Source organism: Phyllobates terribilis, unplaced genomic scaffold (assembly GCF_046119375.1).
Source record: "Phyllobates terribilis strain yellow unplaced genomic scaffold, ASM4611937v1 Scaffold_277__1_contigs__length_2500907, whole genome shotgun sequence".
Taxonomy (NCBI): domain Eukaryota; kingdom Metazoa; phylum Chordata; class Amphibia; order Anura; family Dendrobatidae; genus Phyllobates; species Phyllobates terribilis.
In genome coordinates this window covers 1,220,556-1,244,875 of record NW_027363037.1, presented here as the reverse complement: position 1 = coordinate 1,244,875, position 24,320 = coordinate 1,220,556, and the positions used below count along the sequence as shown (strand labels likewise).

General features: G+C 44.7%; 14 non-coding genes and 1 pseudogene across 14 annotated transcripts; all 15 read left to right on the top strand.

Moving 5' to 3' along the window:
- The first annotated feature begins 923 nt into the window (after positions 1-923).
- Positions 924-1,114, top strand: LOC141220139 (U2 spliceosomal RNA). Its single transcript, XR_012288511.1, has one exon. It is a non-coding gene; the product is annotated as a U2 spliceosomal RNA (small nuclear RNA).
- A 1,121-nt stretch (positions 1,115-2,235) lies between these two features.
- On the top strand, positions 2,236-2,426 carry LOC141220138 (U2 spliceosomal RNA). Its single transcript, XR_012288510.1, has one exon. It is a non-coding gene; the product is annotated as a U2 spliceosomal RNA (small nuclear RNA).
- A 1,115-nt stretch (positions 2,427-3,541) lies between these two features.
- LOC141220137 (U2 spliceosomal RNA) lies at positions 3,542-3,732 on the top strand. Its single transcript, XR_012288509.1, has one exon. It is a non-coding gene; the product is annotated as a U2 spliceosomal RNA (small nuclear RNA).
- A 1,121-nt stretch (positions 3,733-4,853) lies between these two features.
- On the top strand, positions 4,854-5,044 carry LOC141220136 (U2 spliceosomal RNA). The gene has a single exon (XR_012288508.1). It is a non-coding gene; the product is annotated as a U2 spliceosomal RNA (small nuclear RNA).
- A 1,115-nt stretch (positions 5,045-6,159) lies between these two features.
- On the top strand, positions 6,160-6,350 carry LOC141220208 (U2 spliceosomal RNA). The gene has a single exon (XR_012288578.1). It is a non-coding gene; the product is annotated as a U2 spliceosomal RNA (small nuclear RNA).
- A 5,906-nt stretch (positions 6,351-12,256) lies between these two features.
- LOC141219674 (U2 spliceosomal RNA) lies at positions 12,257-12,440 on the top strand. The gene has a single exon (XR_012288116.1). It is a non-coding gene; the product is annotated as a U2 spliceosomal RNA (small nuclear RNA).
- Positions 12,441-13,561: 1,121 nt separating this feature from the next.
- Positions 13,562-13,752, top strand: LOC141220135 (U2 spliceosomal RNA). Its single transcript, XR_012288507.1, has one exon. It is a non-coding gene; the product is annotated as a U2 spliceosomal RNA (small nuclear RNA).
- Positions 13,753-14,873: 1,121 nt separating this feature from the next.
- LOC141220134 (U2 spliceosomal RNA) lies at positions 14,874-15,064 on the top strand. Its single transcript, XR_012288506.1, has one exon. It is a non-coding gene; the product is annotated as a U2 spliceosomal RNA (small nuclear RNA).
- Positions 15,065-16,185: 1,121 nt separating this feature from the next.
- LOC141219725 (U2 spliceosomal RNA) lies at positions 16,186-16,301 on the top strand (annotated as a pseudogene).
- A 524-nt stretch (positions 16,302-16,825) lies between these two features.
- On the top strand, positions 16,826-17,008 carry LOC141219613 (U2 spliceosomal RNA). The gene has a single exon (XR_012288070.1). It is a non-coding gene; the product is annotated as a U2 spliceosomal RNA (small nuclear RNA).
- A 1,118-nt stretch (positions 17,009-18,126) lies between these two features.
- LOC141220132 (U2 spliceosomal RNA) lies at positions 18,127-18,317 on the top strand. The gene has a single exon (XR_012288504.1). It is a non-coding gene; the product is annotated as a U2 spliceosomal RNA (small nuclear RNA).
- Positions 18,318-19,438: 1,121 nt separating this feature from the next.
- LOC141220228 (U2 spliceosomal RNA) lies at positions 19,439-19,629 on the top strand. Its single transcript, XR_012288597.1, has one exon. It is a non-coding gene; the product is annotated as a U2 spliceosomal RNA (small nuclear RNA).
- A 1,118-nt stretch (positions 19,630-20,747) lies between these two features.
- LOC141219602 (U2 spliceosomal RNA) lies at positions 20,748-20,938 on the top strand. The gene has a single exon (XR_012288060.1). It is a non-coding gene; the product is annotated as a U2 spliceosomal RNA (small nuclear RNA).
- A 1,118-nt stretch (positions 20,939-22,056) lies between these two features.
- On the top strand, positions 22,057-22,247 carry LOC141220131 (U2 spliceosomal RNA). The gene has a single exon (XR_012288503.1). It is a non-coding gene; the product is annotated as a U2 spliceosomal RNA (small nuclear RNA).
- Positions 22,248-23,368: 1,121 nt separating this feature from the next.
- On the top strand, positions 23,369-23,559 carry LOC141220130 (U2 spliceosomal RNA). The gene has a single exon (XR_012288502.1). It is a non-coding gene; the product is annotated as a U2 spliceosomal RNA (small nuclear RNA).
- Positions 23,560-24,320: the final 761 nt, after the last annotated feature.

The following is a 24,320-nucleotide window of genomic DNA, read 5'->3' as shown; positions in this document are numbered from 1 at the left end:
AATGTAATGAAATGCTATCTTTCTAGCTCTCCCTTTTTACTTCCTTTTGGATAAACAGACATATTAGGCAAGCATTTTGGAGCTTTCACCTAAATAACTACAGGTGGTGAGATAAGCTGCACAATATAATTGACCTTTCAGTATATTGTTGCACACACACCATCTATTTAGCAAATGCCCTTGTTATCAACAGCAGCCTTTTAAACTCACCTGAGCTGACAGGTATGTGCGCTGGTTACTCTGCTGCGCTTAAAATTTCTTTTTTGGTTTGCTACAATGCCTTTTCTGAAACGTTGTCTCCCTCTGCTGGAACACTGACTTCTTTCATTTAATGCCTGCAGACTATAAAAGAGAACCCAACCCAAAAAGTTTGGTTGATTAGTCTGTGGCATTCTGTTAAACTGTTGCTTATGGCGGTCTCTGTGAGCTTCTCAGCGACATTCAGCCAGCCAGGTATCCTGCCTGCAGTAGATGGAATGTGGCAATGGAACGCTGGCTGCGCGTGTCATAATAGGCTCTGAGCCTTTATATACCTGTGCACAGCAGCAGCCACCTTCAGTCTGCTGCTGGACAGCCAGCAGCAGCAGCAGCAGCAGCAGGAGAGGTATGTAATCAGCAGCCCTCCTGCTAAGGGTAGACAGCTGCTCGTTCCACCCCACCCCCCGCCTTAATTGGTTCTCCTCCCTTCCAACGGTGTTGAGGCGGGTAGGAACAGCAGGGGGTGAAGGTGCTGTGTTTAAAGAGGTGGAGTTATGCAGATCTAAAACGCGTGGATTGCAGCAGCAGCAAGCCGAAAAGTGCAGGCATGTAAGGGATCTAGAGGTTGACAACATGTCTTCTTAACGGGAGTCCAGGAGCTCATCTCCACAAATGGACTTTTCAGGATCCTTGGGTGGCTCCGTAGTTTGAAACCAATTCTGGTTATCGCTTCTCGGCCTTTTGGCTAAGATCAAGTGTAGTATCTGTTCTTATCAGTTTAATATCTGATACGTCCCCTATCTGGGGACCATATATTAAATGGATTTTTAGAACAGGGAGATGGAAAAAGAGCTTGCTCTGTCCACTCCACGCATTGACCTGGTATTGCAGTATCTCCAGGACCGGTGCACCCCTTCTTTAATGCAGTTTCTAAAATCAGAAAGAATTGAATTCAATGTTTTTTGTTCATTTTGCTTGTTTGTCGGATTTTGGGATGGACTCTTTGGCTTTGCTTTTCTTCTCCTCATTGGATTTTTCATGTTCAAAGTTGCAGAAGCCAGATTACAAGCTCATTTTGGTTCAACTTCAGCAACTGTGCATTGCATTGCCATGTAATGTAATGAAATGCTATCTTTCTAGCTCTCCCTTTTTACTTCCTTTTGGATAAACAGACATATTAGGCAAGCATTTTGGAGCTTTCACCTAAATAACTACAGGTGGTGAGATAAGCTGCACAATATAATTGACCTTTCAGTATATTGTTGCACACACACCATCTATTTAGCAAATGCCCTTGTTATCAACAGCAGCCTTTTAAACTCACCTGAGCTAACAGGTATGTGCGCTGGTTACTCTGCTGCACTTAAAATTTCTTTTTTGGTTTGCTACAATGCCTTTTCTGAAACGTTGTCTCCCTCTGCTGGAACACTGACTTCTTTCATTTAATGCCTGCAGACTATAAAAGAGAACCCAACCCAAAAAGTTTGGTTGATTAGTCTGTGGCATTCTGTTAAACTGTTGCTTATGGCGGTCTCTGTGAGCTTCTCAGCGACATTCAGCCAGCCAGGTATCCTGCCTGCAGTAGATGGAATGTGGCAATGGAACGCTGGCTGCGCGTGTCATAATAGGCTCTGAGCCTTTATATACCTGTGCACAGCAGCAGCCACCTTCAGTCTGCTGCTGGACAGCCAGCAGCAGCAGCAGCAGCAGCAGGAGAGGTATGTAATCAGCAGCCCTCCTGCTAAGGGTAGACAGCTGCTCGTTCCACCCCACCCCCCGCCTTAATTGGTTCTCCTCCCTTCCAACGGTGTTGAGGCGGGTGGGAACAGCAGGGGGTGAAGGTGCTGTGTTTAAAGAGGTGGAGTTATGCAGATCTAAAACGCGTGGATTGCAGCAGCAGCAAGCCGAAAAGTGCAGGCATGTAAGGGATCTAGAGGTTGACAACATGTCTTCTTAACGGGAGTCCAGGAGCTCATCTCCACAAATGGACTTTTCAGGATCCTTGGGTGGCTCCGTAGTTTGAAACCAATTCTGGTTATCGCTTCTCGGCCTTTTGGCTAAGATCAAGTGTAGTATCTGTTCTTATCAGTTTAATATCTGATACGTCCCCTATCTGGGGACCATATATTAAATGGATTTTTAGAACAGGGAGATGGAAAAAGAGCTTGCTCTGTCCACTCCACGCATTGACCTGGTATTGCAGTATCTCCAGGACCGGTGCACCCCTTCTTTAATGCAGTTTCTAAAATCAGAAAGAATTGAATTCAATGTTTTTTGTTCATTTTGCTTGTTTGTCGGATTTTGGGATGGACTCTTTGGCTTTGCTTTTCTTCTCCTCATTGGATTTTTCATGTTCAAAGTTGCAGAAGCCAGATTACAAGCTCATTTTGGTTCAACTTCAGCAACTGTGCATTGCATTGCCATGTAATGTAATGAAATGCTATCTTTCTAGCTCTCCCTTTTTACTTCCTTTTGGATAAACAGACATATTAGGCAAGCATTTTGGAGCTTTCACCTAAATAACTACAGGTGGTGAGATAAGCTGCACAATATAATTGACCTTTCAGTATATTGTTGCACACACACCATCTATTTAGCAAATGCCCTTGTTATCAACAGCAGCCTTTTAAACTCACCTGAGCTAACAGGTATGTGCGCTGGTTACTCTGCTGCGCTTAAAATTTCTTTTTTGGTTTGCTACAATGCCTTTTCTGAAACGTTGTCTCCCTCTGCTGGAACACTGACTTCTTTCATTTAATGCCTGCAGACTATAAAAGAGAACCCAACCCAAAAAGTTTGGTTGATTAGTCTGTGGCATTCTGTTAAACTGTTGCTTATGGCGGTCTCTGTGAGCTTCTCAGCGACATTCAGCCAGCCAGGTATCCTGCCTGCAGTAGATGGAATGTGGCAATGGAACGCTGGCTGCGCGTGTCATAATAGGCTCTGAGCCTTTATATACCTGTTCACAGCAGCAGCCACCTTCAGTCTGCTGCTGGACAGCCAGCAGCAGCAGCAGCAGGAGAGGTATGTAATCAGCAGCCCTCCTGCTAAGGGTAGACAGCTGCTCGTTCCACCCCACCCCCCGCCTTAATTGGTTCTCCTCCCTTCCAACGGTGTTGAGGCGGGTGGGAACAGCAGGGGGTGAAGGTGCTGTGTTTAAAGAGGTGGAGTTATGCAGATCTAAAACGCGTGGATTGCAGCAGCAGCAAGCCGAAAAGTGCAGGCATGTAAGGGATCTAGAGGTTGACAACATGTCTTCTTAACGGGAGTCCAGGAGCTCATCTCCACAAATGGACTTTTCAGGATCCTTGGGTGGCTCCGTAGTTTGAAACCAATTCTGGTTATCGCTTCTCGGCCTTTTGGCTAAGATCAAGTGTAGTATCTGTTCTTATCAGTTTAATATCTGATACGTCCCCTATCTGGGGACCATATATTAAATGGATTTTTAGAACAGGGAGATGGAAAAAGAGCTTGCTCTGTCCACTCCACGCATTGACCTGGTATTGCAGTATCTCCAGGACCGGTGCACCCCTTCTTTAATGCAGTTTCTAAAATCAGAAAGAATTGAATTCAATGTTTTTTGTTCATTTTGCTTGTTTGTCGGATTTTGGGATGGACTCTTTGGCTTTGCTTTTCTTCTCCTCATTGGATTTTTCATGTTCAAAGTTGCAGAAGCCAGATTACAAGCTCATTTTGGTTCAACTTCAGCAACTGTGCATTGCATTGCCATGTAATGTAATGAAATGCTATCTTTCTAGCTCTCCCTTTTTACTTCCTTTTGGATAAACAGACATATTAGGCAAGCATTTTGGAGCTTTCACCTAAATAACTACAGGTGGTGAGATAAGCTGCACAATATAATTGACCTTTCAGTATATTGTTGCACACACACCATCTATTTAGCAAATGCCCTTGTTATCAACAGCAGCCTTTTAAACTCACCTGAGCTAACAGGTATGTGCGCTGGTTACTCTGCTGCACTTAAAATTTCTTTTTTGGTTTGCTACAATGCCTTTTCTGAAACGTTGTCTCCCTCTGCTGGAACACTGACTTCTTTCATTTAATGCCTGCAGACTATAAAAGAGAACCCAACCCAAAAAGTTTGGTTGATTAGTCTGTGGCATTCTGTTAAACTGTTGCTTATGGCGGTCTCTGTGAGCTTCTCAGCGACATTCAGCCAGCCAGGTATCCTGCCTGCAGTAGATGGAATGTGGCAATGGAACGCTGGCTGCGCGTGTCATAATAGGCTCTGAGCCTTTATATACCTGTGCACAGCAGCAGCCACCTTCAGTCTGCTGCTGGACAGCCAGCAGCAGCAGCAGCAGCAGCAGGAGAGGTATGTAATCAGCAGCCCTCCTGCTAAGGGTAGACAGCTGCTCGTTCCACCCCACCCCCCGCCTTAATTGGTTCTCCTCCCTTCCAACGGTGTTGAGGCGGGTGGGAACAGCAGGGGGTGAAGGTGCTGTGTTTAAAGAGGTGGAGTTATGCAGATCTAAAACGCGTGGATTGCAGCAGCAGCAAGCCGAAAAGTGCAGGCATGTAAGGGATCTAGAGGTTGACAACATGTCTTCTTAACGGGAGTCCAGGAGCTCATCTCCACAAATGGACTTTTCAGGATCCTTGGGTGGCTCCGTAGTTTGAAACCAATTCTGGTTATCGCTTCTCGGCCTTTTGGCTAAGATCAAGTGTAGTATCTGTTCTTATCAGTTTAATATCTGATACGTCCCCTATCTGGGGACCATATATTAAATGGATTTTTAGAACAGGGAGATGGAAAAAGAGCTTGCTCTGTCCACTCCACGCATTGACCTGGTATTGCAGTATCTCCAGGACCGGTGCACCCCTTCTTTAATGCAGTTTCTAAAATCAGAAAGAATTGAATTCAATGTTTTTTGTTCATTTTGCTTGTTTGTCGGATTTTGGGATGGACTCTTTGGCTTTGCTTTTCTTCTCCTCATTGGATTTTTCATGTTCAAAGTTGCAGAAGCCAGATTACAAGCTCATTTTGGTTCAACTTCAGCAACTGTGCATTGCATTGCCATGTAATGTAATGAAATGCTATCTTTCTAGCTCTCCCTTTTTACTTCCTTTTGGATAAACAGACATATTAGGCAAGCATTTTGGAGCTTTCACCTAAATAACTACAGGTGGTGAGATAAGCTGCACAATATAATTGACCTTTCAGTATATTGTTGCACACACACCATCTATTTAGCAAATGCCCTTGTTATCAACAGCAGCCTTTTAAACTCACCTGAGCTAACAGGTATGTGCGCTGGTTACTCTGCTGCGCTTAAAATTTCTTTTTTGGTTTGCTACAATGCCTTTTCTGAAACGTTGTCTCCCTCTGCTGGAACACTGACTTCTTTCATTTAATGCCTGCAGACTATAAAAGAGAACCCAACCCAAAAAGTTTGGTTGATTAGTCTGTGGCATTCTGTTAAACTGTTGCTTATGGCGGTCTCTGTGAGCTTCTCAGCGACATTCAGCCAGCCAGGTATCCTGCCTGCAGTAGATGGAATGTGGCAATGGAACGCTGGCTGCGCGTGTCATAATAGGCTCTGAGCCTTTATATACCTGTTCACAGCAGCAGCCACCTTCAGTCTGCTGCTGGACAGCCAGCAGCAGCAGCAGCAGGAGAGGTATGTAATCAGCAGCCCTCCTGCTAAGGGTAGACAGCTGCTCGTTCCACCCCACCCCCCGCCTTAATTGGTTCTCCTCCCTTCCAACGGTGTTGAGGCGGGTGGGAACAGCAGGGGGTGAAGGTGCTGTGTTTAAAGAGGTGGAGTTATGCAGATCTAAAACGCGTGGATTGCAGCAGCAGCAAGCCGAAAAGTGCAGGCATGTAAGGGATCTAGAGGTTGACAACATGTCTTCTTAACGGGAGTCCAGGAGCTCATCTCCACAAATGGACTTTTCAGGATCCTTGGGTGGCTCCGTAGTTTGAAACCAATTCTGGTTATCGCTTCTCGGCCTTTTGGCTAAGATCAAGTGTAGTATCTGTTCTTATCAGTTTAATATCTGATACGTCCCCTATCTGGGGACCATATATTAAATGGATTTTTAGAACAGGGAGATGGAAAAAGAGCTTGCTCTGTCCACTCCACGCATTGACCTGGTATTGCAGAATCTCCAGGACCGGTGCACCCCTTCTTTAATGCAGTTTCTAAAATCAGAAAGAATTGAATTCAATGTTTTTTGTTCATTTTGCTTGTTTGTCGGATTTTGGGATGGACTCTTTGGCTTTGCTTTTCTTCTCCTCATTGGATTTTTCATGTTCAAAGTTGCAGAAGCCAGATTACAAGCTCATTTTGGTTCAACTTCAGCAACTGTGCATTGCATTGCCATGTAATGTAATGAAATGCTATCTTTCTAGCTCTCCCTTTTTACTTCCTTTTGGATAAACAGACATATTAGGCAAGCATTTTGGAGCTTTCACCTAAATAACTACAGGTGGTGAGATAAGCTGCACAATATAATTGACCTTTCAGTATATTGTTGCACACACACCATCTATTTAGCAAATGCCCTTGTTATCAACAGCAGCCTTTTAAACTCACCTGAGCTAACAGGTATGTGCGCTGGTTACTCTGCTGCGCTTAAAATTTCTTTTTTGGTTTGCTACAATGCCTTTTCTGAAACGTTGTCTCCCTCTGCTGGAACACTGACTTCTTTCATTTAATGCCTGCAGACTATAAAAGAGAACCCAACCCAAAAAGTTTGGTTGATTAGTCTGTGGCATTCTGTTAAACTGTTGCTTATGGCGGTCTCTGTGAGCTTCTCAGCGACATTCAGCCAGCCAGGTATCCTGCCTGCAGTAGATGGAATGTGGCAATGGAACGCTGGCTGCGCGTGTCATAATAGGCTCTGAGCCTTTATATACCTGTGCACAGCAGCAGCCACCTTCAGTCTGCTGCTGGACAGCCAGCAGCAGCAGCAGCAGCAGCAGGAGAGGTATGTAATCAGCAGCCCTCCTGCTAAGGGTAGACAGCTGCTCGTTCCACCCCACCCCCCGCCTTAATTGGTTCTCCTCCCTTCCAACGGTGTTGAGGCGGGTGGGAACAGCAGGGGGTGAAGGTGCTGTGTTTAAAGAGGTGGAGTTATGCAGATCTAAAACGCGTGGATTGCAGCAGCAGCAAGCCGAAAAGTGCAGGCATGTAAGGGATCTAGAGGTTGACAACATGTCTTCTTAACGGGAGTCCAGGAGCTCATCTCCACAAATGGACTTTTCAGGATCCTTGGGTGGCTCCGTAGTTTGAAACCAATTCTGGTTATCGCTTCTCGGCCTTTTGGCTCAGATCAAGTGTCTGGACATCAGGTTCCTTGAGTGCTAGCCCTCGGCCTTCCAGCATCGCCACTCCGGTGGCTTAAGCTGGATGCTGCTATAGGGGGAGAGTGAGGAGGAAACGGGAAGGCGATTTCCGTGGCTGACTATGGGAGTCAAGCTGAAATTTGCTGGGACCGGGGACCCCCGGGTCAAGAATGGATTTCGCATTGAGATTTCCGAGGAGAAGAAGGGACATTTTTCCATGTCCTACCTGGTGAATGCCATCTTCTATGAAGCATTGAAGATTAAGAAGTCGGACATTCTTTGCCTGCAGGAATTTAGAAGTCATGGAAGGTATGTGCTGGTTCTTTCTACTATGGCTGCTTGCCAAAATCTTTATAGAACCTTGAAAGGCCATACTGAGAACTCCCTCCTAGATGGACTCACTTTTACTGTCCTCTATTCAAAGGGGGATGTTCCTGTTGTTGTGTTTATGCACAATCCCTTTATCCCCCAGGAGGACATTACTGTATTCTTGAGGAGGCATTGTACTTATGTGCATTTTTCCCACAAGATCTCGAATGAAGAAGGCTTGTGGACTGGCAAATACAAGTACTTTGTTCGTTTTGCTACAGACCCCGAGGGGCCAGGGGGCATACATTATCCTCCTATGAGTTTCTCTATTGGGAGAGACACTGGTTTCTTGTACTTTCCTGATGCTCCTTTATTCTGCAGAAGATGTAACAAGTATGGTCATGTCCAGGAGTCCTGCAGGTATCCGCCAACCTGCAGGAGGTGTAACACGTCTGGTCATATGGCGAAAGACTGCAAGAACCAGGTAAAGTGTGATGCTTGTGGTGAGGAGGGGCATGTTCTTAGGCAGTGTCAAGCTAGAACCACTCCTAAGTCTTTTGCTCAAGTGGTCGCGGAGGGGCCTGCTGTTCCTTCGACTTCTACTAGGGTTCCACAAGGTCCCCTTCCGGATGTCGGGGAGGCAACTGCTCCCCAAGAGGAAGAGGATGGCACTCAGATGGACGACATATTTGAAGATGCCCAGCTTCAGCCTCCTGCGTCAGGAGGCTTTGACATGGTGATTCCAGAGGCGATGTCACCTTTCCCTCCCCAGTTTGGTGTCCGTGGTGAGGGGGAAATGGACTTGTCCAATTCTCCTGTCATATCTTGGTGCAATACTGCTTCAGAGGAGATCGGGGGCGGTGGCCAAGGGGACTTGTCTGCTGTCCGTTTCTCTGATGAGGAGGATCCTGATGTGGTCAAGAAGAAGCCAAGGACTGAGTGTTCATCCATTGCTGCCGTGTGTGATAGCCCGGTGGACTCTCGTGCTTACCCGTCAGATGTATTTTCTCCTGACATTGTTACATTTGGCATTCAGCCAGATGGTAATAGCTTTGCTTTGCTTGATGAAGGTTGAGTTGATGTTTTCTTTCTTTTTTTTTCAGGTTATGTGTGATCCCCTTTAGTTATGCCGCATCATTCTGGATGGGACATTGTGTCCCTTAATGTTAGGCAAATTAGATCTGTTACCCAAAGAACAACAGTTCTGGATTATCTAAAGGGTTTGAGTGCAGATGTCTATTGTCTACAAGAGTGTGGGATTACTGAATCTCCAGGGGATAAGGACTGGCCTTATGGCCAGTATGTTTGGTCGGGGTCCAGCTTTAACAAAAATGATGGTGTGGGGATTTTAGTTGGTAATAAGAATATTACTATTGATAGTTACACGGTTGTGGAGGTGGGTCGCTGCATTATTGTTTTTTTGAGTTATAGGGGGTGGAAGGTTAGAATGATTAATTTATATTGTCCTACTAAAAAAGAGGAGCGGCTTGCTCTTCTTGAGAAATTGAGTTTTTTTCTCCCTGGAAAAATTCCTACAGTTTTTGTTGGTGACTGTAATTGTGTCACAGAAGGTAATGTGGACATTACGGGAAAAAAGTTATCTCAACTTATTTCTGATTTTTCTTTCTTAGACGCTGCAATACTTGAGTATGGCATTCCACCACCGCCTACATATTATGCTGACCGTGGTAATATTTCATCGAGGATAGATAGGATGTTATTTTCCAAAAATATGGTTTGTTCAAGTTATGTTCAACATAAGGTACCTTTTTCTGATCATGAGTGTTTGCGTGGAGTTTTTAGTGCGAATGGGGACATGGTGTTTGGGGGTGGGGTTTGGAAATTGAATACGAGGTTGTTGGAGGATGAGGAGGTGATGAGTGAGTTGGAGAAAAGGTATGCAAGTTGGAGGTGGCGTAAGCGTGATTTTGGTAGTGTGCTTGAATGGTGGGATTGGGTGAAATTACAGTTAAAAACTTTCTTTAAAAAATGGGGCTACAAAAAAGCTGCCAGATATCGTAATAGATTTAATGACTTAAGTAGACGGATTGATTGGTTGCGTGGGTGTGTTAGGAAAGGAATGGATATGTCTGATCAGCTTGAGGTTGCTAAGAATGAGTTAAAATGTCTTCTGGATGAAAAAGGTAAAGAGATTATTTACCGTACCAAGTTAGAGCATTTGGAAAAGAATGAAAAGTGCACCAGGTACTTTTTTAAAAAAATGAATGGAAGGAAGTTGGATTTGAGTGAAGTGGTAGGTGAAGATGGATCTAGTGTGGTTGGGAAGAATGTGTTGAATGAGGTGAATGGCTTCTATAGTAAGTTGTACGATGAGAAATGGATTGATCCTGGACTTGTGTCGCATGTATTGAGTGGTATGGAGAAGAGACTTGGTTCGGATGAATGTGATGCTTTGTGTGAGGATGTTATTTTGGATGAGGTGAGGAATGTTGTTATGAGTGCTAAAAAGAATAAGACGCCTGGGAAGGATGGGTTGCCTGTGGAGCTGTATGTGAAAGCTTGGGAGTTTTTGGGTAAGGACTTGACTGAGGTTTGTAGGTATATGTGGATGAATGGTGTTTTGTGTGACAGTATGAAAGAGGGTATAGTGGTTCTTGTGTTTAAGAAGGGTGAGAAAAAGCGTTTGGAGAACTGGAGACCCATATCATTGCTTAACGCTGATTATAAGGTCTACAGTAAATTGTTAGCAAATCGTATGCGTGAGGTGATTGGTAGGGTTGTGGAGGATGACCAAGTGTGTGCTGTGCCTGGTCGGAGTATAAGTGATAATTTGTTATTGTTAAGGGATATGCTTGGGGATTGTAAGACTAGAAAGCAGAAGTGTATGGTGTTAGCAATTGATTTCGAAAAGGCTTTTGATAGAGTTTCGCATGTGTTTCTGTTTAAAGTATTGGAGAGGATGGGTTTCCCTAGGGTTTTTCTGAATGGAGTTAAGTCTTTATATGATTATGTGTCAAGTGAGTTTTTAGTGAATGGATGGTTGTCTGACAAAGTGATGATTAGGTCTGGTGTAAGACAGGGGTGCCCTATGTCCCCTGTCTTGTTTGTATGTGTGATTGAGCCTTTGCTGTGTTTAGTGAGACGTGAGAAAATGATGAGAGGATTGTTAGTGCCTGGGAGTGGTGGTAAGCATGTGAAGGTGTTAGGTTACATGGATGATGTTGTGATGGTGAGTGAAAGTATGGCTTCAATGAGTAGGGTGAGGTTGCTTTTGGATTTTTTCTGTGGTGCATCAGGTTTTAGAGTTAACTGGACTAAGTGTAGTTTCAAATGCTTTGGAGATGACAGTATTCGTATGGAAGGTGTTAAGTATGAGGAGAGTGCAATTAAGGTTTTAGGGGTATTTTTCAATGATGATCTGAAAGGAAATGAGAGTTGGGACGAGTGTGGTATGCGTGTTGAGCGAAAATTGAATTTTTGGAGAATGAGAGATCTTTCTTTGCGGGGCAAAGTTCTAGTTATCAAAGCAGTGATCTTACCCATTCTGCTTTTTGTGGCCATAATTTTTCCATCCCCTTTTAGGAAAGTGAAGAGAGTTGAGAAAATGATTTTTTCCTTTTTCTGGTGCAGCAAGATGGAGAAGCTGAAGAGGGAAAGCCTTTATAAGGCCTGCCAGCATGGTGGTTTGGGATTTCCTAATGTTGAGGTTTTTTTAGGGCTCCATTATATTAAGACGATTGTGGTATTGTTGGGTAAAGGTAATAAGGGTGCATGTATGGCAAGTTATTCTGCAGGATGGATGTTGTATGGGTTAGGTTGGAGAAAGAGGGATGCGAGAGTGCCTGTGTCTTTTAAGTGTCCGGTGTGGTATGAGGTGATTGAGAAGTTTGTCAAGAAGTATGATTTGCTGAGTGTGCCGGTGGATGAGTTTAGAATGACTAAGAGGGTGTATAGGAAATTGTGTGCAAATGAGGTCGAGTCTAATATTGTTGGTTTGAGAGGGAATGAGGTTGCGGATGCTTGGAGAAAGTTGGGTATGTATGGGATGTCCAACAAACAGAAGGATGTAGTGTGGATGGCGTTTCACAATATTCTTCCAGTGAGAGACGTTCAAAAGAAGAGAGGTTTGATTAGGTCGGATGTTTGTCCAACAGATGGATGTAATGGTTGTGAGACGGTTATGCATCTGATGTGGAATTGTGATTTTGCGCAAGACGTGTGGAAATGTGTAGGGGGGTTGTGTAGGAGTTTGGCAGGAGTGACTTTTGTGGATTGGCGTGTGGTTATGTTTGGTATTGGTGCAAGTGGACGTGTAAAGGAGAGAGTTTTGTGGTTAATTATGGCTTGTGTGTTAGAAAGTTTGTGGGATGTGAGGAATCTTTGTGTATTTAAAAGGAAATCAATTACAGTAAATGAATGTATTTTTTTTGCAACAGTTTTGGTATATCCTACTGATTTGCTATAAAACTAACCTGAATGGTTTAAAAAAAAAAAAAAAAAAAAAAAATCTGTTCTTATCAGTTTAATATCTGATACGTCCCCTATCTGGGGACCATATATTAAATGGATTTTTAGAACAGGGAGATGGAAAAAGAGCTTGCTCTGTCCACTCCACGCATTGACCTGGTATTGCAGTATCTCCAGGACCGGTGCACCCCTTCTTTAATGCAGTTTCTAAAATCAGAAAGAATTGAATTCAATGTTTTTTGTTCATTTTGCTTGTTTGTCGGATTTTGGGATGGACTCTTTGGCTTTGCTTTTCTTCTCCTCATTGGATTTTTCATGTTCAAAGTTGCAGAAGCCAGATTACAAGCTCATTTTGGTTCAACTTCAGCAACTGTGCATTGCATTGCCATGTAATGTAATGAAATGCTATCTTTCTAGCTCTCCCTTTTTACTTCCTTTTGGATAAACAGACATATTAGGCAAGCATTTTGGAGCTTTCACCTAAATAACTACAGGTGGTGAGATAAGCTGCACAATATAATTGACCTTTCAGTATATTGTTGCACACACACCATCTATTTAGCAAATGCCCTTGTTATCAACAGCAGCCTTTTAAACTCACCTGAGCTAACAGGTATGTGCGCTGGTTACTCTGCTGCGCTTAAAATTTCTTTTTTGGTTTGCTACAATGCCTTTTCTGAAACGTTGTCTCCCTCTGCTGGAACACTGACTTCTTTCATTTAATGCCTGCAGACTATAAAAGAGAACCCAACCCAAAAAGTTTGGTTGATTAGTCTGTGGCATTCTGTTAAACTGTTGCTTATGGCGGTCTCTGTGAGCTTCTCAGCGACATTCAGCCAGCCAGGTATCCTGCCTGCAGTAGATGGAATGTGGCAATGGAACGCTGGCTGCGCGTGTCATAATAGGCTCTGAGCCTTTATATACCTGTGCACAGCAGCAGCCACCTTCAGTCTGCTGCTGGACAGCCAGCAGCAGCAGCAGCAGCAGCAGGAGAGGTATGTAATCAGCAGCCCTCCTGCTAAGGGTAGACAGCTGCTCGTTCCACCCCACCCCCCTCCTTAATTGGTTCTCCTCCCTTCCAACGGTGTTGAGGCGGGTGGGAACAGCAGGGGGTGAAGGTGCTGTGTTTAAAGAGGTGGAGTTATGCAGATCTAAAACGCGTGGATTGCAGCAGCAGCAAGCCGAAAAGTGCAGGCATGTAAGGGATCTAGAGGTTGACAACATGTCTTCTTAACGGGAGTCCAGGAGCTCATCTCCACAAATGGACTTTTCAGGATCCTTGGGTGGCTCCGTAGTTTGAAACCAATTCTGGTTATCGCTTCTCGGCCTTTTGGCTAAGATCAAGTGTAGTATCTGTTCTTATCAGTTTAATATCTGATACGTCCCCTATCTGGGGACCATATATTAAATGGATTTTTAGAACAGGGAGATGGAAAAAGAGCTTGCTCTGTCCACTCCACGCATTGACCTGGTATTGCAGTATCTCCAGGACCGGTGCACCCCTTCTTTAATGCAGTTTCTAAAATCAGAAAGAATTGAATTCAATGTTTTTTGTTCATTTTGCTTGTTTGTCGGATTTTGGGATGGACTCTTTGGCTTTGCTTTTCTTCTCCTCATTGGATTTTTCATGTTCAAAGTTGCAGAAGCCAGATTACAAGCTCATTTTGGTTCAACTTCAGCAACTGTGCATTGCATTGCCATGTAATGTAATGAAATGCTATCTTTCTAGCTCTCCCTTTTTACTTCCTTTTGGATAAACAGACATATTAGGCAAGCATTTTGGAGCTTTCACCTAAATAACTACAGGTGGTGAGATAAGCTGCACAATATAATTGACCTTTCAGTATATTGTTGCACACACACCATCTATTTAGCAAATGCCCTTGTTATCAACAGCAGCCTTTTAAACTCACCTGAGCTAACAGGTATGTGCGCTGGTTACTCTGCTGCGCTTAAAATTTCTTTTTTGGTTTGCTACAATGCCTTTTCTGAAACGTTGTCTCCCTCTGCTGGAACACTGACTTCTTTCATTTAATGCCTGCAGACTATAAAAGAGAACCCAACCCAAAAAGTTTGGTTGATTAGTCTGTGGCATTCTGTTAAACTGTTGCTTATGGCGGTCTCTGTGAGCTTCTCAGCGACATTCAGCCAGCCAGGTATCCTGCCTGCAGTAGATGGAATGTGGCAATGGAACGCTGGCTGCGCGTGTCATAATAGGCTCTGAGCCTTTATATACCTGTGCACAGCAGCAGCCACCTTCAGTCTGCTGCTGGACAGCCAGCAGCAGCAGCAGCAGCAGCAGGAGAGGTATGTAATCAGCAGCCCTCCTGCTAAGGGTAGACAGCTGCTCGTTCCACCCCACCCCCCTCCTTAATTGGTTCTCCTCCCTTCCAACGGTGTTGAGGCGGGTGGGAACAGCAGGGGGTGAAGGTGCTGTGTTTAAAGAGGTGGAGTTATGCAGATCTAAAACGCGTGGAGTGCAGCAGCAGCAAGCCGAAAAGTGCAGGCATGTAAGGGATCTAGAGGTTGACAACATGTCTTCTTAACGGGAGTCCAGGAGCTCATCTCCACAAATGGACTTTTCAGGATCCTTGGGTGGCTCCGTAGTTTGAAACCAATTCTGGTTATCGCTTCTCGGCCTTTTGGCTAAGATCAAGTGTAGTATCTGTTCTTATCAGTTTAATATCTGATACGTCCCCTATCTGGGGACCATATATTAAATGGATTTTTAGAACAGGGAGATGGAAAAAGAGCTTGCTCTGTCCACTCCACGCATTGACCTGGTATTGCAGTATCTCCAGGACCGGTGCACCCCTTCTTTAATGCAGTTTCTAAAATCAGAAAGAATTGAATTCAATGTTTTTTGTTCATTTTGCTTGTTTGTCGGATTTTGGGATGGACTCTTTGGCTTTGCTTTTCTTCTCCTCATTGGATTTTTCATGTTCAAAGTTGCAGAAGCCAGATTACAAGCTCATTTTGGTTCAACTTCAGCAACTGTGCATTGCATTGCCATGTAATGTAATGAAATGCTATCTTTCTAGCTCTCCCTTTTTACTTCCTTTTGGATAAACAGACATATTAGGCAAGCATTTTGGAGCTTTCACCTAAATAACTACAGGTGGTGAGATAAGCTGCACAATATAATTGACCTTTCAGTATATTGTTGCACACACACCATCTATTTAGCAAATGCCCTTGTTATCAACAGCAGCCTTTTAAACTCACCTGAGCTAACAGGTATGTGCGCTGGTTACTCTGCTGCGCTTAAAATTTCTTTTTTGGTTTGCTACAATGCCTTTTCTGAAACGTTGTCTCCCTCTGCTGGAACACTGACTTCTTTCATTTAATGCCTGCAGACTATAAAAGAGAACCCAACCCAAAAAGTTTGGTTGATTAGTCTGTGGCATTCTGTTAAACTGTTGCTTATGGCGGTCTCTGTGAGCTTCTCAGCGACATTCAGCCAGCCAGGTATCCTGCCTGCAGTAGATGGAATGTGGCAATGGAACGCTGGCTGCGCGTGTCATAATAGGCTCTGAGCCTTTATATACCTGTGCACAGCAGCAGCCACCTTCAGTCTGCTGCTGGACAGCCAGCAGCAGCAGCAGCAGCAGCAGGAGAGGTATGTAATCAGCAGCCCTCCTGCTAAGGGTAGACAGCTGCTCGTTCCACCCCACCCCCCTCCTTAATTGGTTCTCCTCCCTTCCAACGGTGTTGAGGCGGGTGGGAACAGCAGGGGGTGAAGGTGCTGTGTTTAAAGAGGTGGAGTTATGCAGATCTAAAACGCGTGGATTGCAGCAGCAGCAAGCCGAAAAGTGCAGGCATGTAAGGGATCTAGAGGTTGACAACATGTCTTCTTAACGGGAGTCCAGGAGCTCATCTCCACAAATGGACTTTTCAGGATCCTTGGGTGGCTCCGTAGTTTGAAACCAATTCTGGTTATCGCTTCTCGGCCTTTTGGCTAAGATCAAGTGTAGTATCTTTTGAAAAGGCAGTTTTGTCCTTGGGCTGCCCTAGTAAATTGATGCATATTACACACTGGTTTGGTGCACTTGTTAGTACGCCAGGTGGCTCATAGAGTTATCTGATGGAAAACATGGCCCTCCAGGATCAAAGTCACTAGGCTGGGTAAGTGTGAGGGCTTTGGAGCAATGTGCCCCAGGAGTAGGCGCCCTGGTGGGAGTCCAAGCTTACTGGGACTGGGAACCCCAGAAAGACTTGGCTTCGTAGCACGCCGCACCTTTGCCAATCATACTTTCTGAGCAACCCCCCCTATTCCTGGCCTCCGGGCTAGGAAGGGGAATTTTTATAAACCCGGTCGGAGGTCCGGTCAGCTTTGGGCTGAGAAACCAACACAGGCTCCAGCTCCACTAGGGTGGCAGCCTAGATGGAAGCTGGGAGCACGAAAACGGCTCTTCTCCGGCTTCGGCTAGGGAGAGCATCGGAGATCCCTGACCCTCGCTGTGGCCTTCTGGCTCGGAGGGATGGGGATGGTTTATTGGGGACCCTCTCCTCCGGGAAGGGTCCACATGAATCCTCGCCTCGTGCGCTGTTTTGGTGTGACTTCGGTCACATTTTTCAGTGCCTTGGATGCAGCTTCAATCAAAAAAATCTGTTCTTATCAGTTTAATATCTGATACGTCCCCTATCTGGGGACCATATATTAAATGGATTTTTAGAACAGGGAGATGGAAAAAGAGCTTGCTCTGTCCACTCCACGCATTGACCTGGTATTGCAGTATCTCCAGGACCGGTGCACCCCTTCTTTAATGCAGTTTCTAAAATCAGAAAGAATTGAATTCAATGTTTTTTGTTCATTTTGCTTGTTTGTCGGATTTTGGGATGGACTCTTTGGCTTTGCTTTTCTTCTCCTCATTGGATTTTTCATGTTCAAAGTTGCAGAAGCCAGATTACAAGCTCATTTTGGTTCAACTTCAGCAACTGTGCATTGCATTGCCATGTAATGTAATGAAATGCTATCTTTCTAGCTCTCCCTTTTTACTTCCTTTTGGATAAACAGACATATTAGGCAAGCATTTTGGAGCTTTCACCTAAATAACTACAGGTGGTGAGATAAGCTGCACAATATAATTGACCTTTCAGTATATTGTTGCACACACACCATCTATTTAGCAAATGCCCTTGTTATCAACAGCAGCCTTTTAAACTCACCTGAGCTAACAGGTATGTGCGCTGGTTACTCTGCTGCGCTTAAAATTTCTTTTTTGGTTTGCTACAATGCCTTTTCTGAAACGTTGTCTCCCTCTGCTGGAACACTGACTTCTTTCATTTAATGCCTGCAGACTATAAAAGAGAACCCAACCCAAAAAGTTTGGTTGATTAGTCTGTGGCATTCTGTTAAACTGTTGCTTATGGCGGTCTCTGTGAGCTTCTCAGCGACATTCAGCCAGCCAGGTATCCTGCCTGCAGTAGATGGAATGTGGCAATGGAACGCTGGCTGCGCGTGTCATAATAGGCTCTGAGCCTTTATATACCTGTGCACAGCAGCAGCCACCTTCAGTCTGCTGCTGAACAGCCAGCAGCAGCAGCAGCAGCAGGAGAGGTATGTAATCAGCAGCCCTCCTGCTAAGGGTAGACAGCTGCTCGTTCCACCCCACCCCCCGCCTTAATTGGTTCTCCTCCCTTCCAACGGTGTTGAGGCGGGTGGGAACAGCAGGGGGTGAAGGTGCTGTGTTTAAAGAGGTGGAGTTATGCAGATCTAAAACGCGTGGATTGCAGCAGCAGCAAGCCGAAAAGTGCAGGCATGTAAGGGATCTAGAGGTTGACAACATGTCTTCTTAACGGGAGTCCAGGAGCTCATCTCCACAAATGGACTTTTCAGGATCCTTGGGTGGCTCCGTAGTTTGAAACCAATTCTGGTTATCGCTTCTCGGCCTTTTGGCTAAGATCAAGTGTAGTATCTGTTCTTATCAGTTTAATATCTGATACGTCCCCTATCTGGGGACCATATATTAAATGGATTTTTAGAACAGGGAGATGGAAAAAGAGCTTGCTCTGTCCACTCCACGCATTGACCTGGTATTGCAGTATCTCCAGGACCGGTGCACCCCTTCTTTAATGCAGTTTCTAAAATCAGAAAGAATTGAATTCAATGTTTTTTGTTCATTTTGCTTGTTTGTCGGATTTTGGGATGGACTCTTTGGCTTTGCTTTTCTTCTCCTCATTGGATTTTTCATGTTCAAAGTTGCAGAAGCCAGATTACAAGCTCATTTTGGTTCAACTTCAGCAACTGTGCATTGCATTGCCATGTAATGTAATGAAATGCTATCTTTCTAGCTCTCCCTTTTTACTTCCTTTTGGATAAACAGACATATTAGGCAAGCATTTTGGAGCTTTCACCTAAATAACTACAGGTGGTGAGATAAGCTGCACAATATAATTGACCTTTCAGTATATTGTTGCACACACACCATCTATTTAGCAAATGCCCTTGTTATCAACAGCAGCCTTTTAAACTCACCTGAGCTAACAGGTATGTGCGCTGGTTACTCTGCTGCGCTTAAAATTTCTTTTTTGGTTTGCTACAATGCCTTTTCTGAAACGTTGTCTCCCTCTGCTGGAACACTGACTTCTTTCATTTAATGCCTGCAGACTATAAAAGAGAACCCAACCCAAAAAGTTTGGTTGATTAGTCTGTGGCATTCTGTTAAACTGTTGCTTATGGCGGTCTCTGTGAGCTTCTCAGCGACATTCAGCCAGCCAGGTATCCTGCCTGCAGTAGATGGAATGTGGCAATGGAACGCTGGCTGCGCGTGTCATAATAGGCTCTGAGCCTTTATATACCTGTGCACAGCAGCAGCCACCTTCAGTCTGCTGCTGGACAGCCAGCAGCAGCAGCAGCAGCAGCAGGAGAGGTATGTAATCAGCAGCCCTCCTGCTAAGGGTAGACAGCTGCTCGTTCCACCCCACCCCCCGCCTTAATTGGTTCTCCTCCCTTCCAACGGTGTTGAGGCGGGTGGGAACAGCAGGGGGTGAAGGTGCTGTGTTTAAAGAGGTGGAGTTATGCAGATCTAAAACGCGTGGATTGCAGCAGCAGCAAGCCGAAAAGTGCAGGCATGTAAGGGATCTAGAGGTTGACAACATGTCTTCTTAACGGGAGTCCAGGAGCTCATCTCCACAAATGGACTTTTCAGGATCCTTGGGTGGCTCCGTAGTTTGAAACCAATTCTGGTTATCGCTTCTCGGCCTTTTGGCTAAGATCAAGTGTAGTATCTGTTCTTATCAGTTTAATATCTGATACGTCCCCTATCTGGGGACCATATATTAAATGGATTTTTAGAACAGGGAGATGGAAAAAGAGCTTGCTCTGTCCACTCCACTCATTGACCTGGTATTGCAGTATCTCCAGGACCGGTGCACCCCTTCTTTAATGCAGTTTCTAAAATCAGAAAGAATTGAATTCAATGTTTTTTGTTCATTTTGCTTGTTTGTCGGATTTTGGGATGGACTCTTTGGCTTTGCTTTTCTTCTCCTCATTGGATTTTTCATGTTCAAAGTTGCAGAAGCCAGATTACAAGCTCATTTTGGTTCAACTTCAGCAACTGTGCATTGCATTGCCATGTAATGTAATGAAATGCTATCTTTCTAGCTCTCCCTTTTTACTTCCTTTTGGATAAACAGACATATTAGGCAAGCATTTTGGAGCTTTCACCTAAATAACTACAGGTGGTGAGATAAGCTGCACAATATAATTGACCTTTCAGTATATTGTTGCACACACACCATCTATTTAGCAAATGCCCTTGTTATCAACAGCAGCCTTTTAAACTCACCTGAGCTAACAGGTATGTGCGCTGGTTACTCTGCTGCGCTTAAAATTTCTTTTTTGGTTTGCTACAATGCCTTTTCTGAAACGTTGTCTCCCTCTGCTGGAACACTGACTTCTTTCATTTAATGCCTGCAGACTATAAAAGAGAACCCAACCCAAAAAGTTTGGTTGATTAGTCTGTGGCATTCTGTTAAACTGTTGCTTATGGCGGTCTCTGTGAGCTTCTCAGCGACATTCAGCCAGCCAGGTATCCTGCCTGCAGTAGATGGAATGTGGCAATGGAACGCTGGCTGCGCGTGTCATAATAGGCTCTGAGCCTTTATATACCTGTGCACAGCAGCAGCCACCTTCAGTCTGCTGCTGGACAGCCAGCAGCAGCAGCAGCAGCAGGAGAGGTATGTAATCAGCAGCCCTCCTGCTAAGGGTAGACAGCTGCTCGTTCCACCCCACCCCCCGCCTTAATTGGTTCTCCTCCCTTCCAACGGTGTTGAGGCGGGTGGGAACAGCAGGGGGTGAAGGTGCTGTGTTTAAAGAGGTGGAGTTATGCAGATCTAAAACGCGTGGATTGCAGCAGCAGCAAGCCGAAAAGTGCAGGCATGTAAGGGATCTAGAGGTTGACAACATGTCTTCTTAACGGGAGTCCAGGAGCTCATCTCCACAAATGGACTTTTCAGGATCCTTGGGTGGCTCCGTAGTTTGAAACCAATTCTGGTTATCGCTTCTCGGCCTTTTGGCTAAGATCAAGTGTAGTATCTGTTCTTATCAGTTTAATATCTAATACGTCCCCTATCTGGGGACCATATATTAAATGGATTTTTAGAACAGGGAGATGGAAAAAGAGCTTGCTCTGTCCACTCCACTCATTGACCTGATATTGCAGTATCTCCAGGACCGGTGCACCCCTTCTTTAATGCAGTTTCTAAAATCAGAAAGAATTGAATTCAATGTTTTTTGTTCATTTTGCTTGTTTGTCGGATTTTGGGATGGACTCTTTGGCTTTGCTTTTCTTCTCCTCATTGGATTTTTCATGTTCAAAGTTGCAGAAGCCAGATTACAAGCTCATTTTGGTTCAACTTCAGCAACTGTGCATTGCATTGCCATGTAATGTAATGAAATGCTATCTTTCTAGCTCTCCCTTTTTACTTCCTTTTGGATAAACAGACATATTAGGCAAGCATTTTGGAGCTTTCACCTAAATAACTACAGGTGGTGAGATAAGCTGCACAATATAATTGACCTTTCAGTATATTGTTGCACACACACCATCTATTTAGCAAATGCCCTTGTTATCAACAGCAGCCTTTTAAACTCACCTGAGCTAACAGGTATGTGCGCTGGTTACTCTGCTGCGCTTAAAATTTCTTTTTTGGTTTGCTACAATGCCTTTTCTGAAACGTTGTCTCCCTCTGCTGGAACACTGACTTCTTTCATTTAATGCCTGCAGACTATAAAAGAGAACCCAACCCAAAAAGTTTGGTTGATTAGTCTGTGGCATTCTGTTAAACTGTTGCTTATGGCGGTCTCTGTGAGCTTCTCAGCGACATTCAGCCAGCCAGGTATCCTGCCTGCAGTAGATGGAATGTGGCAATGGAACGCTGGCTGCGCGTGTCATAATAGGCTCTGAGCCTTTATATACCTGTGCACAGCAGCAGCCACCTTCAGTCTGCTGCTGGACAGCCAGCAGCAGCAGCAGCAGCAGGAGAGGTATGTAATCAGCAGCCCTCCTGCTAAGGGTAGACAGCTGCTCGTTCCACCCCACCCCCCGCCTTAATTGGTTCTCCTCCCTTCCAATGGTGTTGAGGCGGGTGGGAACAGCAGGGGGTGAAGGTGCTGTGTTTAAAGAGGTGGAGTTATGCAGATCTAAAACGCGTGGATTGCAGCAGCAGCAAGCCGAAAAGTGCAGGCATGTAAGGGATCTAGAGGTTGACAACATGTCTTCTTAACGGGAGTCCAGGAGCTCATCTCCACAAATGGACTTTTCAGGATCCTTGGGTGGCTCCGTAGTTTGAAACCAATTCTGGTTATCGCTTCTCGGCCTTTTGGCTAAGATCAAGTGTAGTATCTGTTCTTATCAGTTTAATATCTGATACGTCCCCTATCTGGGGACCATATATTAAATGGATTTTTAGAACAGGGAGATGGAAAAAGAGCTTGCTCTGTCCACTCCACGCATTGACCTGGTATTGCAGTATCTCCAGGACCGGTGCACCCCTTCTTTAATGCAGTTTCTAAAATCAGAAAGAATTGAATTCAATGTTTTTTGTTCATTTTGCTTGTTTGTCGGATTTTGGGATGGACTCTTTGGCTTTGCTTTTCTTCTCCTCATTGGATTTTTCATGTTCAAAGTTGCAGAAGCCAGATTACAAGCTCATTTTGGTTCAACTTCAGCAACTGTGCATTGCATTGCCATGTAATGTAATGAAATGCTATCTTTCTAGCTCTCCCTTTTTACTTCCTTTTGGATAAACAGACATATTAGGCAAGCATTTTGGAGCTTTCACCTAAATAACTACAGGTGGTGAGATAAGCTGCACAATATAATTGACCTTTCAGTATATTGTTGCACACACACCATCTATTTAGCAAATGCCCTTGTTATCAACAGCAGCCTTTTAAACTCACCTGAGCTAACAGGTATGTGCGCTGGTTACTCTGCTGCGCTTAAAATTTCTTTTTTGGTTTGCTACAATGCCTTTTCTGAAACGTTGTCTCCCTCTGCTGGAACACTGACTTCTTTCATTTAATGCCTGCAGACTATAAAAGAGAACCCAACCCAAAAAGTTTGGTTGATTAGTCTGTGGCATTCTGTTAAACTGTTGCTTATGGCGGTCTCTGTGAGCTTCTCAGCGACATTCAGCCAGCCAGGTATCCTGCCTGCAGTAGATGGAATGTGGCAATGGAACGCTGGCTGCGCGTGTCATAATAGGCTCTGAGCCTTTATATACCTGTGCACAGCAGCAGCCACCTTCAGTCTGCTGCTGGACAGCCAGCAGCAGCAGCAGCAGCAGCAGGAGAGGTATGTAATCAGCAGCCCTCCTGCTAAGGGTAGACAGCTGCTCGTTCCACCCCACCCCCCGCCTTAATTGGTTCTCCTCCCTTCCAACGGTGTTGAGGCGGGTGGGAACAGCAGGGGGTGAAGGTGCTGTGTTTAAAGAGGTGGAGTTATGCAGATCTAAAACGCGTGGATTGCAGCAGCAGCAAGCCGAAAAGTGCAGGCATGTAAGGGATCTAGAGGTTGACAACATGTCTTCTTAACGGGAGTCCAGGAGCTCATCTCCACAAATGGACTTTTCAGGATCCTTGGGTGGCTCCGTAGTTTGAAACCAATTCTGGTTATCGCTTCTCGGCCTTTTGGCTAAGATCAAGTGTAGTATCTGTTCTTATCAGTTTAATATCTGATACGTCCCCTATCTGGGGACCATATATTAAATGGATTTTTAGAACAGGGAGATGGAAAAAGAGCTTGCTCTGTCCACTCCACGCATTGACCTGGTATTGCAGTATCTCCAGGACCGGTGCACCCCTTCTTTAATGCAGTTTCTAAAATCAGAAAGAATTGAATTCAATGTTTTTTGTTCATTTTGCTTGTTTGTCGGATTTTGGGATGGACTCTTTGGCTTTGCTTTTCTTCTCCTCATTGGATTTTTCATGTTCAAAGTTGCAGAAGCCAGATTACAAGCTCATTTTGGTTCAACTTCAGCAACTGTGCATTGCATTGCCATGTAATGTAATGAAATGCTATCTTTCTAGCTCTCCCTTTTTACTTCCTTTTGGATAAACAGACATATTAGGCAAGCATTTTGGAGCTTTCACCTAAATAACTACAGGTGGTGAGATAAGCTGCACAATATAATTGACCTTTCAGTATATTGTTGCACACACACCATCTATTTAGCAAATGCCCTTGTTATCAACAGCAGCCTTTTAAACTCACCTGAGCTAACAGGTATGTGCGCTGGTTACTCTGCTGCGCTTAAAATTTCTTTTTTGGTTTGCTACAATGCCTTTTCTGAAACGTTGTCTCCCTCTGCTGGAACACTGACTTCTTTCATTTAATGCCTGCAGACTATAAAAGAGAACCCAACCCAAAAAGTTTGGTTGATTAGTCTGTGGCATTCTGTTAAACTGTTGCTTATGGCGGTCTCTGTGAGCTTCTCAGCGACATTCAGCCAGCCAGGTATCCTGCCTGCAGTAGATGGAATGTGGCAATGGAACGCTGGCTGCGCGTGTCATAATAGGCTCTGAGCCTTTATATACCTGTGCACAGCAGCAGCCACCTTCAGTCTG